This window comes from Somniosus microcephalus, chromosome 16 (genome assembly GCF_052327205.1).
Source record: "Somniosus microcephalus isolate GS21.2 chromosome 16, FLI_Smic_1.0, whole genome shotgun sequence".
Lineage (NCBI taxonomy): Eukaryota > Metazoa > Chordata > Chondrichthyes > Squaliformes > Somniosidae > Somniosus > Somniosus microcephalus.
Window position 1 is genome coordinate 29,931,800 of NC_141002.1, and position 16,140 is coordinate 29,947,939.

A 16,140-nucleotide genomic window follows, 5' to 3' on the forward strand; every position below is an offset into this window, starting at 1 on the left:
GCTGCCGAGTTGCAGGTAAGTTCGTTTCTTACTCGTCACCAGTATTAAATCCATGTGTTAATGGAGACACGGAATGCAGGAGTTGGTTTAACAAGTCTTTACTGAATGGAGACAATCTGGAAACTGAAACTACAGAAGCCTGCCAGGGCCTTTTATACAGGAATGGTCACTGCCGGTACTGCAGTCTGAGACCAGTTATTCCCTTAAAGGGACATACACAACATTACTGTCTGTGCCTGTACCTTTAATTACACTGTTTGACTGTACAATGTCTAGTTACCTTTACAGCGCGGTTTCAACGTGATGACGTCATGCCGTTAGTCACGTGATGCCCCAATGGCGGGAAGAACGTGATGACGTCATGATGTCAGTCTTGTGACCAGAGGATCAGTCCTCGTGGAGCCCTCAAGGAGAGTAGACCTGTAATTGATGTGTTCTAGCAGTTTCCAGTTTAAACTTGTTTCGTTTCATTAAAGTTCATTGTTTTAATTGCCTGAGTCGAACTCAGTCTTTTTGATAGGAACCTCCGTTCCTACAATATAGTGAAATGTGAGGTGGTTCATTTTGGTAGGAGAAATAAGGAGGCAACTTATTCCTTGGAAGGCAAATAACAAAATGGGGTAGAGGAACAAAGAGATCTGGAAATACAGATACATGAATCGCTAAAACTAGCAACAAAAGCTCATAAGGTCGTGACACAAAGTACTGGGGTTCATTTCTGGAGGAATAGAATACAAAGCAGAGAAGTATTGTTACATTTATATACAACCTTGGTTAGACCACATTTGGAGTACTGTGCGCAGTTCTCGTCTCAATACTACGAAAAGGATATTGAAATGCTGGAGACAGTGCAGAAAAGATTTACGAGGATTTTACCAGAATTGAAAGGATGCAACTATCCGGAAAGATTGAGCAAGAGAAGCCCAAGAGGAGGCCTGATAGTCTTTAAAATTATGAAGGGTTTCGATAAGGCGGATGTGGAGAAACTGTTTCTACTTCAGGGTGAATCCAGAACAAGGGGGCATAAATATAAGATAGTCAGATCAAATAAAGAATTTTGGAGGAATTTCTTTACAGATTGGTGAGAATGTGGAACTCGCTGCCACATGGAGTGGTTGAAGCAGAGAGCATTGATGCATTTAAAGGGAAGCTTGATGCATACTCGGGGGGAAAAAGGGAATAAAAAGACATGGGGAAAGGATGGGAGGAGGTAATTACTGGGAAGAAGCTTGTGTGGAATATAATTACCGGCATAAATCATTTGGGCCGAATGGCCTGCATCTGTGCTGTAGATTCTATGTATACCATGGGATTCTCTTCCTAAACCTCTCTGCTTTGCTAATTCTCTCCTTACCTTCAAAAAGCATACTCAATACCAATCCTTTCGAACCCCATCTATTCTCCAAGCTCATGCTCAAAGTTTATTTCCTCCCTCCTTCTCCTTCCCCACCTGCCTCAGTGAAGCAGCTTGGGATATTTTGATACGCTAAAAGGTGCTATATAAATTCACATTTTTTTCAAAATAAGCTGTAATGAATCCAAATGTGAAACTAGACTGGTTTCAAAATGGCTTCTTTTTTAAAAGTACAGTAAATCATTTCTGCATTGAGTTAGAAGTTCAATTACCATCAACAATTCAAATTGTTTCCATTTTCAAGAATTGATTTTAAACTCAATGTGTAAACAAAGACCCTCAGAGGTACTTTCTTTGCTGTTGAAAATAATGCATTGCAAGGTTCAAGTTTTAGGTTGGTTCGGTTGGTCGTGCACTCACCTCTGAATCAGAAGGCTGTAGGTCAAAGACTTGAGTATGTAATCCAGGCTGAAAGTTCACTGCTGCACTAAGGGACTGCTGCATTGCTGGAGGTGCCATCCTTTGGCTGTGACGTCTGCCCGTTCAGGTTGGCATTTAGGATCCCAGGGCACTATTTCAGAGATGAGCAGATGAGCAGGGAATTCTCTCCAGTGTCCTGGTCAACATTCCTCCAACACCAAAATAGATTAATTGATCATTTATCTGATTGCTGTTAGTAGGATCTAGTTGCTGTGTTTGCCAGCTTAACCCTTCAAATGAATTCATGTTATGTGCTTTGAGACATTTGCAATAGATATGATAATAATTATTATATAAATGTAAGTCTTTAAAACATTTTTCAGGAATGATACAATACCGTTTATTTGTTTTAGAGTTTGAAGAGATTTTGTGGTTGGTGGTATTCTGCCAAGTGCTTTAGAGCAGTTATTCACAATGCCATATATTGGAGGCATGCCCACCTGGTCTTCCTCACTTCACTAAGTTCTTAATCTTAGCATCACTCCCACTAATGCTGCGTTCCTTCACCTTGAGGATTTGGGTTTGACTGGTCCAGAGAGAAAACTTGAGTGTCTCTCATTTTCTGTCAGTTATAACTGCCCAATGTAAAATGAATTTGGACATTCTCGATTTAGTTCCCAGTTGACAATGCAAACTGCCCACAATGTGTCACAAAGTTGCACTAAATTGGTTATCTCATTCAGAAGCCAAGAATGTGTCGTGATAAAATTCTCACCAATGGAATTGGAGAGGGCCATGGTGGTTTTAAACAAAGTAACAACAGTAAAAATACTGCGAGTGGCAAATTATGGTCACCGTTGCCCTCTAACACTGCTGCATCCACCTATTTCCCGACTAGCATAGAGGCTATTTCAAGAATCTGTCACTATGCTGCTGACAGATATATCAAATGGATGACTTGCGCATTGTTCAACAATGCCAACAGTTGCAGCTCCTTCCCAACTGAATAGCAACACTATCATGAATCAGCTGTCCAACCTTACCGTACTGCACTATTTCCCAAAGTACAGGGGTTATTGATGGTCATGTGTCCGAATGGGCAGCAGGACTGTAGTTTTTTTTTGGCATGTGCCCAGTCAGCTTTGCCCCTGACTGTCTCTGAGCAGTTCGAATTGCTCCACACCCCCTGGGTTCTGGACACTGGACTTAGGTACAGGCGGCGATACAGAAAAATGAGTAGACCAGTGGTTCGGTGCAAGGAAACCGTAATTTTTATTAAAGGCAAAACAAGATCACAATACTGAGAATTACTAAGATAATTACAGGCATATAAAAATGATACACTTATTTGGGAATGGGGAACACATGGCACATCGAGGGAACAAACACATTAAAATCCCCTTATCCTTATCCCACCCCCTATACCTAACTAGATTAAGCTATGAGGGGCCAGGGATTTATGCTCACCAATTCGAAACCTGTTGACTTTTAATGGTTGTGAGTTTGGGGTCCGCTCTTGCTGTCCTTTGGTGACCTTTGTCGCCACATGGTCACAGGGCGCGGCGATAGAGTTGTTTATGCGAATCACCCTCCTTTTCCTCAGCTATTGTCGTCGTCGAGTCGCGTCTTCGTCGAGTCGCGATGGGTCTTCTTCTTCTTCCTCGGGCGGTTTAGTCGCTGACGGGTTTTATAACGATTGGGGCTCGGTTGGCGGTTTATACTGTCAAACTGATTTTTCTACCCATTCTTCGAATGCCAGTTTATTCATCATGGACGCTGCTATCCATGCTTCAAACATCAACTTATTCATCAAACGCCAGCTTATAACTAGGCGTTTGTTCCCTAACGCGTCTTTCCGCTGCCCTTCTCTGCCTTTACCGGTTTACCGTTTAATCGTCTCGTCTCGTCTCATTCGTGGCCCCGTGTGTCCTGTGTGTTTACGGTTCGGGTCTCGTTCTCCTCTCGCGTGTGGCCCTCGGTGTAATAATGGGCATCCTTGATGTTGAGCGGCGCATGGAGCGAGAAGAGAGCCCGCCACGAGGCCAGGGCACGAGAGTCGAGAAGCAAGCCGGAGGGGCAGGAGAGAGAGAGAGCGTACAGCTACCTTGGCCACCGGTGGGCCTACAATTATACCCAGTTCTTCATCCCTTATCTGTGCGCCAAATCAGGTCAGTCCTTTGTCTAACTTTTGGCGGGCTCGTTTAAAATGATTACAGCCATTTACTTTAACGACTTCTGGGGTGGTTATCTCCGTGCTTAATGGCTTCGATGTCCTGGCTGTTTGTTATTTATGAAATTTAATTGTCCTCATCTTGGCTTGATGGCTATTGTGAGCTGTTACCGATTATATATGCAGAAACCTAATGGCCTCGATTAGGCCCATTCTGACCTGATCTGTTCCAAAGCGAATGAATGCATATTCTGTGTGTGCTTAGCTGTCTGGCTCCACAAAGTCTTTTCACAGATTCATGCATTTTAGGTTTCGTTTCAGGTTTTGAAAAGTGCCTGCCTTTTTGCAGGGCCTTGCTTTTAAAATCCTGTACTTTTGGTCACGAGGTTGCAGAAGCCATTTTGGGTACCCTTTTTAACAACTTGTCCATACAGGGTCCCTTTTATCCATTACTTTTGGGGAATGTGGGAATTTTGAGAACCCTACAGGACCCTACCCCTTCTATGGTAGTGCTATGCTTCTCTTCACCTGTACACTGTGACCAACTTGGTGTGACCTTCTAACTTGATCCTCCAGGATGTGTTGAAAGGATTATTACTAGTCCTAGCCCCTTTAGGGCTACCCCAGCTCAGGCGTATTCCTCAGACATTCACTTTCAACTAAAGTTTGAGGTAGCCGAACCCTAAAGACACTTAATTGGGTCTAAAGGTCCGGACCATCTCTCCCTAAAGGAAAGGAAGAACCTGAAGATGTTACCGTCCTCCAGATAGCACTTTTAATAAGTTTAGCTAGACTGTAACCTTCCGGATATTATGAGGGTCTGGAAAACTCCCCCAGAATTCTGCAACTCCTCACCAAGGTGCGTACAGAGATTGAGTTCGCGAGTTTGAAACAGAAGTATTATGTGAGACAATTCTAAAAATGTATAGACTTATTGAAGAACCGACATGCAGTTTACAGTTGGCGATTCAATCGCAACATTAACAGTTCCAAATACAAAAAGCTTACAATTCTATTATCAGAGATCCTTATTCTCAAATCTTAACTTCGCTAGTTTTACAGTTCTTAGTTTATTCCAGGATATCCACCAAAATCAAATAAAGTACAATACCATGAACCCCGAGGTACAAGGAGTTGGAGACTTACTAGAACTAGAATCGCTTTTCCCCTTTACAGCGAATCTATCATCCCATTTGAAAGTTCAATTTTTATACACTTTTGCAGTGGTATTTCCTTTGAAGTTTTCTGCTGATGTAAGTTAATTATCTCTAGTCATTTTTCTGCTGACCCCTGCTATTCTTACAGTTAGATCAGCTGGTAGCATTAAGAATTATGTCTCTACCCTAGGTGTTCGAAGCTTATCATAAAAATGGTGTGATCAGCAGGTGCATCTATTTGATGTCATTCTTACCAAGGCATATGTTTCTTCTTTTATGTGCCTGTTCCCAAAGTGTAATTTAAAACACCTTAACAGGGTGTACCATTGTGTTCTTTCCAAAGCTGCAGACTTCAGGAACATCCAACCTTCTGTTTCACCTCCGCTTACTCCCTCAATGCTCTTGGAGGTTTCCTCAAAGGGAATTGAAAACTTATGGTTTCTGAGCCCTCCTCCAGTTTGGATCTGTTTCTTTGTCCTATGTGCAGGGAAGTAGTGAGATGTTGCAAATTGAAGGAGCACTGACAGAAATGCTGACCATGCATCATACAGCTGGGCTGTGCTCAAATGGTTTGCCGTGCAAATCTGATCCACTGGGATATGTGCATCTCTGTTGGTGCTTGCAAACATTGAAGAGGGATGCAGTATTCTGTGAGATGATGTCTTGTTATAGGTTACTGGCAATATTCTTCTAGGCTTGCAATGACCGAACTGCAACAACCTTTTCTAAGATGTGGGTGTCTCAAGTTGTAAATTGCAGCTTCAATGTGTGCCTTCTGGAGTATGTGGATACATTATAAGCAATGGAAGAACTGTAAGATTTTTTGAGGGATTAGATTGGGCCAGCAGTAAATGTGTAGTACGTTTACAGCCATCACTTGGGCCATCAACCTGGTATATGTTTCTGTTCTGTAGCTGTTCTTTGGCAGCTTTCTTAAAGTCTACTATCTTCTTCTGCATCTCTTCCTAGGTCCTGCTGGCATTATCTACAGTGTTGACCCTGGCTACCACCTTCTGCCAAGTATGATGCATTCTTGTACCCTAGGGAGGGTGCCTTGAGTGAACGAACAGGGCAATCCCTCTCATAACCCCTTCATGTCCACTTTATTTATCAAACAACGCTTCAGATGCAGTGCTGCTCCATCTGACTCCATTTTCTGCCTTCATGTTTTATTTTTGCCAGCCATTTCTTTTGCTTAACATAACTTTTGGACAGCCAGAAACCATTTTGGACAGCAGGAAACAATTTGGCGAGCTTCCGCTCTCTCAGTCACTAGCTAGGCTTGTCCTCTGCTCTTCCTGTTGACTGCAAGTTTACTGCACGGAGCCTGCAGAACACTAAATAGCCAACATTCCTGGTGCTTCTTGTCTTTTTAATAGTTTATGATCATTTTATACATCAAACGAGTACTTACTTTAGGTAATAAAAACAGAAAATGCTGAAGATACTCAGCAGGTCAGGCAGCATCTGTGAAGAGAGAAACAGAGTGAACGTTTCAGGTCGATGACCTTTCATCAGATACTTTAGGTATCTCACTTCTTAACTAGTTCTTTGTGTACAGATCATATTGCATTGTGTGTGTAATCCCGGAACTTGCGATCTGCCAAAGTTCGCCTTGACGGGTCCACCGCACCGCCCCAAAAATCACTTTCTCTGACGCACTTTCTCTGTTTGCCCAACTGCTGCCCAGAAAATGCCCACAAAACCCTTAAGCCTGGTAAAAGCAGGTATAAGGCCTGTTTTCACTAGCGTAAGGGTTAATATAAATGTCAAATTAAAAATTTTAAAATAAAAAGTCATGCCCAAACATTTAAAATTAGTTTATGTAAATTTTGGCCCAGATTAAAATGTTTACATTTATTTTTCAAAAAATTTAATTTTTAATGTAAATGCCTTGTTAAAGGGACTTTTAATTAAATTTGAAAATGGGAACATTTATTTTTATTCCAGTTGTATAAATTATTTAATAATTTGGGGATTCCTCATATGCTTATGGGGACCCCATAAGCATATTAGGAATCCTCCTTTCTGATTCGATGACCTGGCCCACGTGATCCCAGGACGCTTCTGAGCCGGGAGCCTGAAGGTAGGTCCAGATTTTTTTTATCAGGTTGGAGGCATACTCCAGAGGTACACGTCCGACCGCAAATTCCAGCCCAATATTTTATTTTAATTTACTCAGAAACTGACTACTGTGCACCAAATGTAACTGATAAATGGTTCTGTATATTTTTTAAAGTCATTTTCAGTTATTTAAAATTGGGTTACTCACAGATGGTGGACTCAACACTCTGATTAAAAATGCTTATTTTTTGTGAAAAAAACCATTTTCGGCTGTATTAATAAAACTGCACCAGGTTACCACTCTTAAATACATCAAGGAATATTTTTAATGCAATTTTATATTTAAATTACATCCTAAAACGCTGCCCGATCGTGCTGCTTCATGACAGATTTTACTTTGGTGATATGCAAATGCGTTTGAGCGGAAACGCAAGAAAAAAATAACACTTTTGATCGCCAGTTGCATCCCAAAGTGGAAACTCTTGGCCTTCATGTATACAAAATGCTTACCTTCCCAAAAATAGAAGATGTGTTCCCTCATCAAGAATTATTCATGAATCATTGTACTACTCTGTAGTTTGCTTTCATTTTTAGAAAGTTTACAATAAATTGGTCAGGAATGCTTTTTTTTTGTAACAGTAGGGAGATTCCTTGTGCTGCATGGAAATCTGTGCCTGTCATTCGTATAATTTGTGTTACCCTCCTCCTCGAATACTGCCATACATTTGATGTGCTGGCGCAGTATTCTGTGAAAATATGGGCGAGCTTGCAGGAGGTGTATTGTAGTGCTCTCTTAGAATATTCAATGAGTGAAAATGTCTTTTACATACGCCCGAGGTCGCCTCAGTGACATTGAGGGCACTGGTGATTTGTGATGTTGCTCTTTGCAGGGACTCCTTGTCCAATATTAGTACAGACTGTAGCTGTTGAGAACTTTAAGAACAGAGGCAAAGTGATTTGTTGTCCTGTGTAGTGAGTTAATCTTCAGACTCCACCTTCCTGTCCCATTGCAAAAAATTGGAATCTGGATTTATGGATTTTGCTGCCTGCAACTGCACTCGTCTTTCTGTCCCCATTTCCAGGCACAGTGCCTTAGCAGGGCATTAACCTGGGCCAGGAATGCAGTTGGATCATCTCTATGACCGTATATTGGTGGAAACCCTTTTATTCCCCAATCACAGCAAGTTTAATTTTGTGATATATAAACAGAAAATGTTGGAGATACTCAGCAGTTCAGGCAGCATCTGTGGAGAGAGGAACAGAATTCACGTTTATAGTCAATGACGTTTCGTCAGGACTGGAAAAAGTTAGAGATGTAATGGGGGAAAAATTCGGTTAATTGGTGCCTCCCGTTTGCGCCCTAAGAGGGCGCTAATGGGGTGCAGAGCAATTAGCGCCTGGGCGCGGCAATGTTTGCACCGCTCGCGAAATTAACCAGAGTTTTTGCGGCGATGCTAAACACTACCGACACGATCCCCTGCGCCCGCAGATCGTGACGTCAGTCGAGTGTGCAACGCCCCGGTGGCGCCCTGGACCGGATATTGAGTGGTGTCCCCTTCCTTTCCGCCTGCTGCAAGCAACGACGGGAAGAGCGGAACGTTTTGCAGTCGGGAAGGGGCTGAGGGAGCATTATTTAAGTGCGCCCTCTTCCTCCCTTTTTTTGTGGGAGACATTTTTACCCCACTCATTCTGAGAGAGAGAGAGAGAGACTTCTGGAGAGATTCAACGCTGTGTGAAGTAGTTTTGGCGACTGAGCAGCACTTTGCAGGTTCTTTTGGATTTGACCTTCATTGCTTCAATTGTCAAGAGACTTTGGGGGTGTTGTGTCCGTCAGTAGTAAGACACACGACTGCAGGAGAACGGTACAACAGCTGTTTACTCAACGTGGCTCACTCTGGAACTGAACTGTACAGATTACTACTCAGTGCTATATACAGGTGTGGTCACTGCCGGTACTGCAGTATACATGAGCTGTAAAAAGTAGTTCCCCCCTTAAAGGTATATACATTACAATTCCTCCCCTTTTAGATTAACAGTACCATAACACTCATTTAACAATTAAATATCAAACTAGTTACAATTAACACTTTTAACATACAACGTTAGCTGAAAATAGTCCATTTATATATTCAGTCTTTGGGGAGGCTTCCTGATCCTTTCTGGATAGCACCTTTCCCGAGTGTCTCGCTCTTGGTGCGGAGGCCATTCTGGCACCCTGTCGTCGGTTGGGTCATCAGCTTCCGATGCTACTGTTTCTGGGGTCGATGCGGCCTGTACGTCGGGTTCCTCACCAGGTACGTATGGGTGAGGCATGGGGTTGACTTGTTCCGGTGACTCTAGGATCTGGTCAGCATGGTGTCTCACGATGTTCTCCCCAACGTCCACTGTGTACGTTAGTGGGCCCTGCCGTGTGCATATCGTTCCTGGCTGCCATTTTTCTGTTCGGTAGTCGCGGGCCAAGACTGGTTGCCCTACATTGAAGCTCCTTGTTGGCTTCTCATGGATGTGCTGGAATTGCTTACTCTCAACATCTCTTCGCACGTTTGGTCTGAGCAAATCCAGGTGAGATCTTAACCTTCGGTTAAAGAACATCATGGCCGGGGCCTGGTTGGTGACTGCATGTGTCGCATTCCGGTAGGCGAACAGGAAATTGTCCACCTTATGCTGCAGCGGAATGTTGTCATTGTACATAGCCTTTATTGCCTTCTTAAAGGTTTGTACGAACCTCTCAGCCAATCCATTTGTGGCTGGATGATACGGGGCGGATGTGTAATGCCTTACCCCATTCTTCTTCATAAACCTCCGGAACTCTTCGGACACAAACTGTGGTCTGTTATCGGAGCAAATCTGTTCTGGCAAGCCGTTCCTGGCAAAAATTGTCCGTAGGACTGCAATAGTTTTCTCCGTGGTGGTGGAGGATATTTTGATGACCTCAGGCCATTTCGAGTGCGCATCCACGGCTATTAAAAACATTGGCCTAGAAATTCAGTGCCCTTAGCACCGATTTTGCAGCGCTAGAGGGCCTAGCGCTGCAATTGGCGCCGGTTCCTAAATTGCCTGGGGCCCTTCCGCGGCGGTAGACCGGTAGCGCTGCGCCGGCACCGATGACGTCATCGGTGTGCGCAGCGTCCCGGTTGCCGTGGTAACCCGGCCCCAAGCCGAAATTCAGTTGCGGCCGCCTCGCCAGTGGCAGCCGCAACTAAGACTCCGGCAAACGAGTGTTGCCGGAGTCTGCGCCGGCGCTTTAAGGAGGCGCGGCGGCCGGCCGCTTTCCCGCCGGCCGCCTGCCCGCAGCTCCCTCCCTGGACTTCTCCCCCCCCCCCCAACCGGAACAGATGCAAGCCCGGCACTTGTCCGAGGTGCCGGGCTCATTTTTGAAGAGATTTGCGCGGGCCGCGGCCGGGTGCAGGCAGCTCCTCCTTAACGGCAGGAGGAGGCCTGCACTTCCCGAGCCTGCCGCACCGCAGCGGGCGCCGCAGCGCCGGAATAGCGCCGCAATGCGGCGCGTTGCGCCAGTTTTCAGGCGCTAAAACCCTTCAGTAGCGCCGGCAGCCGTTTGGGCGCGGCGCTACTGAATTTTTGGCGCGCGCAAAGGGACTTAGCGCCGGCGCTAACTTCCGGCGCTAAAGCCCTGGCGCAGCGCAAACTCAATTTCTAGGCCATTGAGTCCATGAATGGACCAGCAAAATCAATATGCACCCGTTGCCATGGAGATGAGGGCCACGCCCATGGGTGTAGAGGGGCATGTGGTGGTGCATTTTGGACTTTCTGGCATCCTGAGCAGCTCTTGGTCAGGTCCTCGATTTGCTTATTGATTCCCGGCCACCACACATAAGCCCTGGCAAGGCTTTTGATTTTTACCCCTCCCAGATGATCCTCATGAAGCTCATTGAGCACTCTATCCCTTAACTTGGGTGGAATTACCACTCGGGATCCACACATCAATGTCCCCCGGCACACTGACAGCTGTTCTCTTCTTGTCGAGAATGCTGGCAACAGTGAGTCGCCATGTGCTGGCCATCCCTTCACCATCAAATCATATACCCGAGACAGTGTCAGGTCATTTCGGGTCTCCTTTTCTATACGAGCGTTAGTTACCGGTAGATATTCAACTATAGTCGAATGAAATATTTCGACAGGATCCACTGCTGGTGCTTCCTCCGCAGTAGGCAGTGGCAGGCGTGATAGCCCATCAGCATTTCCATGCTGTTTCGTGCCCTTATATTCAATCTCATAGTGATGCGCCCCTAGAAAGAGTGACCATCTTTGTAGTTGTTGTGCAGTCATCACCGGAACGCCCTTCTTCGGATTAAAAATGGAGACAAGAGGCTGGTGGTCAGTCAGCAAGGTGAATTTCTGCCCGTGCAGATAGTGATTGAACTTTTTCACTCCCCACACTAGGCTGAGGGCCTCCCTGTCAATCTGGGCGTAGTTACGCTCGGCTGAGGTTAGTGATCGTGACGCAAAGGCTATTGGCCTCTCTGAGCCGTCCGAGAATTTGTGCGACAGCACCGCTCCAATTGTAAGATTCGAAAATTTTCAGCAAAAATCACGCAAGAAAACTGGATAAAATAAGACTGTTTATTGACCAAAGTAAGCTTGCACAGAAAAACCTTTGATAAAAGGGCATACAAAATGGCCGCCAGGCCCCGTGATCAGTTTCTGAACCAGTTTATTTCTGTTACTGCAAGCTAGACAGGCTTGTGGATTGAAGACAGTAAACCCGCGAAAGCCAGTATCTGGGAACCGAAACTCAGAGCAACAGCATACATATTCAATGGATTATAAGTACAGGATGGGGCCCATCAAGATATGGGCGGACAATGTAAAAACACTTATACCCATTTATTGTACAAAGGAAAAACCGTTTAGCAGCCATCAAGGAAAATGTCCGGACCGATCAATATGCGAACCGAGCCGCGGTGACAATGCAAAGGACATTAACAGACATTATCGGCCAGGAAGGCCAGTTCAAGTTATCACCGGCTCCGTTACAAGACAAAGCGCCCCTGCAGAGATCTCTGCCCGCCAAAATTAATACAAAGACAGGACTATGATTTGGCGGGAGATAAGACTGTCCCAAAAGAGTATAACTATGGATTGAAAGTCCATCTAAGTTACTTGGACAACTTCGAACTTCTTCACTGCTACGGCTTCTTGTTGGGCGACTTCAGGCTTCCATTTTCTTCAAGAACTTTCTTCTACGAGGAACGAACGAAGGGCGGACGGTGCCCGGATCGGCGCCTCTTCCACTTCGGCAGATCGATGAAAACGTTTTCGTCTTTTTAAAGACGGACGGTTTCGGAAAAAGGACAACGTGGCCGGTGTTCAGCCAAACAAGGCTCGGCCACGACGAGAAGACGACAAGGGTGGCCCGGGTACTGGGGTCGGGAGATCATCGACGACCCAGGCCGACGGAGAAGAAACCCTCTGGAGTACCGGCGATCGATGCCACAAGATTCTCCCATGTGCATAACCTGCATCTAGGTCTACTCCATGAACCCAAATCCACGATTGTGGATCTCAACCTTGACGAGCGCTCATCGAGGCTGGGTCTACCCCACCGCCTCGAGGGAGGAGAGAATATCGACTGCGCCAGAAGCTTCCAATCCACGTGACGACGGGAAGCGGTGTCAAAAAGGCTGCGAAACCCTTTTCGCGATTTCGAGAGTGGTGAGCATGATCCCAAGTTCCCCAGGTCGAAACTTAGTTTAGGTATAGGGGAGGGAGTTAAGGGAAATCGTAATGTGTTTCCCCTTTTACGATGTGCCGTGTGTTCCCCATTTGCATAGAGTCAAGTTCATAAATTTGTGCATGATTGTAGTTACTTTAATCTGTGCCTATGACATGTATTTTGTAATGCTTCAAACTGTTCAAAAATAAAAGCATCCATTTCGTGCTATTCAGCCTGGTCTATTGAGTCCTCTTCTCTGCACTACTGTTCTCTGCATCTAAGTCCAAGGTCTAGAACTGTAGGGGGGGTGGGTCGAACCACTCAAGGGTAATTCTTGCACGAAGCCTGGCAGGGGGCCAGAACGGGCAAGAGAGCAAGAAAAAAACCCCTACACAATGCTGTAGGGTGACGCATCACATGCCAACCGAATTGGTAGTGCTGGGTTGAAATGGGCCAATACTTCTTTCGATGTGATTAGTGTTTTGCTCTTCTGGAAAGCTCGTTTACATTCGTCACTCCACTTCCATGGCACTCCAGTTTGCAGTAGGGTGTTCAATGGGTGTAGTATTGTAGACAAATTTGGCAAGAACTTATGGTAGTAGTTTACCAGCCCGAGGAACGACCTCAGTTGTGACACGTTTTCCGGTGCTGGAGCCTTGAATACTGCCTCAATCTTTTCTGGGGACTTATGTAACCCCTCTTTATCGATAACGTGGCCACAATACGAGATCTGTTTTTTTTTAAAACTTGCATTTGGGGCGGTTAGCTCGGAGCCCATATTCCTTCAATCTAGTGAGCACCTGCTCCAGGTTGGCGAGGTGATCACTGTCATTTTCGCCCATGACCAGGACGTCGTCCAAATAACACTGGGTCCCTGGGATCCCTTGCAGGACTTGTTCCATTGCCCTTTGCCAAATAGCCGGAGCTGATGCTACCCTGAATACCAGCTGGTTGTATTGGTAGAGACCTTTATGGGTGTTGATTGTGACGTATTTTTTTGATGCTTCTTCTACCTCCATTTGCAGATACGCCTGGGCCAGATCAATCTTAGTGAAGCATTTCCCTCCAGATAGCGAGGTGAAAATATCTTCAATCCGCGGAAGTGGATATTGCACGGTGTGAAGGACTGGGTTCACTGTTACCTTAAAGTCCCCACAGATGCGAACCTTCCTTGGTTCCCCAGGCGTGCTGCTCAACGACTTTTTCATCACAGGGATGATGGGTGTAGCCCACTCACTCCAGTCTACCTTGGACAGTACTCCTGAACGTTCCAAACTCTCCAACTCTGCTTAGACGGCTGGGCGGATCGCATAAGGTACCGGTCTGGCCTTAAAAATGTTGGGCTTGCGTTTTCTTCGATTTTAATTGTTGCTGTCATGCCTTTTAGTGTTCCGAGTCCTTGCTGGAACACTTCTTGCATGTCGGTTAGGATCTTTGACAGTCGCCCAGGTGTGACGTCATCATCCTTTTTGGCAGCCACAGTCAGTGCTTGTATGGAATGCCAATCCAGCTGTATTTTCCGGATCCATTCACATCCCAGTAATGGTGGTCCTCCATCTTGCAATACATACAGGTCTAGTTTTGGTGTTTCCTTACCGTTATATACAACGGTCACCCTTATTTTTCCTTTGGGGTAGACTTTTTGCCCCGTGTACGTCTTCAAAATAATTTTTGTGTCTCTCAAGGGTATGTGTGAGAATAGCTGCTCGTAGTCCCGTCGGTTTATGACTGTTAGGGCTGATCCTGTGTCCAATTCCATTTTTACCTGGACTCCTGCTATCTTGAGAGTGACCCAAATGGTTCGGTGATCCTCCGTTTTGATCACATTATGTAGTTTCAGACAACTCAGCTCCCTGCTTTCGGAGTCGGTATCACTCTTTTGTTCATCTGAACTATTCTCCGTCACCTTATGTACCTTCTTGTACTTTTCTTTTAGAGATTTCTTATTGCTGGTTTTCTTTCCCGACCTGCAGACTCGTGCTATGTGTCCTACTTTTCCACACTGTCTGCACACTTTGTCTTTGAACCAGCAATCATTGTGGTCATGTGTTGTTCTGCTGCAGCGATAGCACTTCTCTGTTCTGTATGTCATTTCGTTTGTGCCATATTCTTGCGGTCTCTGTTGTATCTCTGCAGCGCCCCGTGCTGCTGCTTCATATGATACCGCAATGCTGAAAGCCTTGTCCAGCGTAAGGTCCTTTTCAGATAAAAGCCGTTTCTGGGTTCCTTCACTTTGAAGCCCACACACAAACTTATCCCTTAAGGTATCTGCCAGTCCCGTTCCAAACTGGCAGTGTTTCGATAGTTTGCGCAGTTCTGTTAAATATTCAGCATTGCTTTCATCCTTATGCTGGTTCCGTTTGTGAAACTTGAATCTTTCTGTTATCAGAAGCGGTGTGGGGTTTAAATGTTCCTGTAGTATCGTCACTATGTCTCCAAAACTCTTTTCCACTGGCTTCGTTGGGGTTACTAGATTTCGTAATAAGCCATACGTCTTTGCACCCATTAAATTTAACAATACCGGCGCTTTCTTGTCATCTGACACCTCATTTGCCTTGCAGTATACCTCTATTCGTTCAACATATGTAGTCCAATTTTTGACTTCATTGTCAAATGCGGTGATACTGCCACTCTTCCGCATTTTGGGTGTGGTTTAAAATGGCTTAAAATGGCATCTCCTGCGCTTTCCTTCCTCATCCGCTGCTGCCAACGCCGCTCTCGGTGGTCCTTGTGGCAATGGCGGCGCCCTGTAGGTTTCGCGCGCTTCTCCTGCGCTGCTGCCAACGCCGCTCTCGGCGGTCCTCGTGGCAATGGCGGCGCCTCGCGGGTTTCTGCGCATCTCTCTCCCTCTCCTCGATGCTGCTCAGCCCCTGAACACCGGCTGCGCCCTGCGCGCTCTGCCCTCTCTCTGTCTCTCCCGTCGATGCTGCTCGGCCCTTTGCTGTGCCACTCGGTCGGGCTCTAGCCCGCCGCTGTCCGGGAAGGGTCTGCGCACTACCTGTTGCCAGCCCGTTTCGCTGGACCACCGCGACTGGAAAGCCAAGCCTGGCTCTCAACAGCCTCCCCCGCAATTCTCGAGTCTCTGCTGGATGACTGGGCGGTTGCCCGTGGTTGACGCCCGTGTCTCTGGCCTTGACCTCCAATCTACTGGTCTCCAGGAACGAATCCCTGGGAGGTGATGCAGAGTTGCAGGTAGGATCAAATTTGCCTCATCGCCAATGTTGTGTCCGAGAGTAATAAGACACAAGACTGCAGGAGAACGGTACAACAGGTGTTTACTCAACGTGGCTCACTCTGGAAC